Below are 2,689 nucleotides of genomic sequence, written 5' to 3' on the forward strand. Positions count from 1 at the left end.
GGGCATTCATATATTCATATGCAGTAAATATTTATGAATTGCTTAGATTACATCTAAATTGTGTGGGGGTTTTTGTAATTTTATTTTTGAAGCAAAGTACATCTCCAGCTACAAAATATAAAATATACTGATTATTACCTACAGAAAAGAGGGTCTTGATCTCTAACTTGCATTGCCATTGCCTAGAAAGACTGGTAAGCCTAGACTGAGGGCCCACATTCCGAGAGTTTCTGACTTGGTAAGTCTGGGCTGAGGCCTGAGAGGTTGCCTCTCTCATGTACAGGTGATGCTGGTGCAGCTGGTCTGGGGACTATGCATTAAGAAGAAACACCTTAGGATATTTGAGAAACATGCAAGTGTGAAAAGAACCAGATCTTGGCCTCGTTTCCCTCCCATCTCCTTTAACTTTGGAACACCCAGGGTCTGGTCTTTCTCTCATAGACAGCTAGAGGAGGGAAGGGTGCACCTGGAAAGAACCCACAATAATTCAGCTGCCTCCAAATGCTCAAAACTAGCTTTACCAAGCAGTGCCAGGTGCAGCCTCTCACAGAGTTCTCTCTTCCCCTCACAGGGCCCCCAAACAAGGGAGAATGGCCGAAGAAAATCACTCTACAGTGGTGGAGTTCATCCTCGGGGGATTAACAAAGCGACCAGAGCTCCAGCTCCCCCTCTTTCTCCTCTTCCTTGGGATCTACTCAGTCACCATGATAGGGAACCTGGGCATGATGACATTAATTGGTCTGAATGCTCAGCTTCACACTCCCATGTACTTCTTCCTCGGCAATCTGTCACTCGTGGACCTCTGCTACTCTTCTGTCATTACCCCTAGAATGCTGGTGAACTTCTTGTCAGAACTAAACATCATTTCCTATGCACGGTGCATGTCACAGCTCTACTTCTTCCTCGTGTTCGTCATTGCTGAGGGTTACATGCTGACAGTCATGGCCTATGACCGCTATGTTGCCATCTGCAGGCCTTTGCTTTACAACATTATCATGTCTCATCAGGTCTGCTCCCTGCTGGTGGCTGTGGTTTATGTAATAGGGCTTATTGGCTCAACCACAGCGACCAGTCTCATGTTACAACTGCCCTATTGTGAGGTCCTCATCAGTCATTACTTCTGTGACATTCTCCCCCTCATGAAGCTCTCCTGCTCTAGCACCTATGATGTTGAGGTGACAGTCTTCTTTTTGGCTGGATTCAACATCATAGTCACCTGCTCAGCAGTCCTTGTTTCCTATGCCTTCATCTTCTCCAGCATCCTCCGCATCAGCACTGCAGAAGGAAGGTCCAAAGCCTTTAGCACTTGCAGCTCCCACTTTCTGGCTGTGGGCATGTTTTATGGANCATGTACTTAAAACCCTCTACAGCCAATTCCCTGGCTCAGGAGAACGTGGCCTCTGTGTTCTACACTACAGTGATCCCCATGCTGAACCCCCTCATCTACAGTTTGAGGAACAAGGAGGTAAAGGCTGCCATCCAGAAAACACTGAGGAGAAAAGCGTTTTGATGCAAAAACTATTATTCTTCGCTAATTTGAAAAGTAATTGTTATAAACACCCACAAGAAGTCCTCTGAATGCCCAACCAACACTAGGGAGCACTCACTTTTCTGCAAGGCTAGGTGAACCCCTCCTTTATTCTTCCCTCTTCCTTTCACCCATGTCACTACTCTCATTGCTCTTTGAAGCAGCTGATTTCGAGTTCATGTTTTCTTTCATTTGGGGTCCATTTTCTCTATCCTGAGTCTTTTCAATTAAATTTTCAGGCTCATCATTTTGTTATCTTTGGGAAAAAAATATTACTCAACCCAATTTTCTGTGTGTATGTGCGTGTGGGTGGGTGGGTGTTGCATTTGGGAGTGCACAAAGCGAAGAGAGGTGAATTTGAAGGCCACCAAGACCTGATATACAGCCCATTTCTCATTCTGACTCTTACTCTCCTTTCTAGTTATTCCTGCACAAGAATTTCTACCTGATCTCTTTATGCAATTTTCTTAGTAACAATAATACTAGCTGTTAACATGGTGTTTGGTGCTTCCTCTGGGTCTACAACTCTTCTTGATGCTTTATATATATTATTTTCATTATACTTCATAATAGAGAGGCATTTTTGGTATCCCACTTTGCAGATATGGAAACATGCTTTAGTCGCTTGTTCAAGATCACACAGCTGGTCAAAAAAGACGCTGGAATTTACACCGAGCCTAAGTGACTCTAGAGCCCACACTACTGGCTCTCAATCATGACGCCATATGCTATAGGTGAACACTCCCTTTGAATATTCTTATGTTCTTCTTATTTCAAAAGCCTCCAAAAATACAAGGTCTGTCCAAAAAAAGTCCAACCATTGTTAATGAAATGACAATGATTTGTGTGACATGGATGTAACCTGGAAGTCAAGAAGATTGACTGGAATGAACGTGGGCAAACAATGACGACTTCACTGTACTAGTCAGTGGGGACTGTAGATGCCATTGAGTGAGTATGTGCATGCAGTGTGTGGCCATTGTATTCAAAATGACTGAGCAAGAAAATCAACAAATCTGCACCAGATTTTCTATTCAGCTTCAACATTCTTCTGTGGATACTATTCCAATGATTCAGAAGACCAAAGCTAAGGGCAACTGGTGATTGGAAGCTTCATCACAACATATCTGCTCAATCATCACATTCTGCAGAGTGGTTTTG

At 43.7% G+C, this 2,689-nt stretch overlaps 1 pseudogene; it reads left to right on the forward strand.

Moving 5' to 3' along the window:
* Positions 1-590: 590 nt before the first annotated feature.
* Positions 591-1,586, forward strand: LOC118990018 (olfactory receptor 151-like; annotated as a pseudogene).
* The last annotated feature ends 1,103 nt before the right edge of the window (positions 1,587-2,689 follow it).

Source organism: Sturnira hondurensis, unplaced genomic scaffold, assembly GCF_014824575.4.
Source record: "Sturnira hondurensis isolate 20B ecotype Veracruz unplaced genomic scaffold, ASM1482457v3 Scaffold0006727, whole genome shotgun sequence".
Classification (NCBI taxonomy): Eukaryota; Metazoa; Chordata; class Mammalia; order Chiroptera; family Phyllostomidae; genus Sturnira; species Sturnira hondurensis.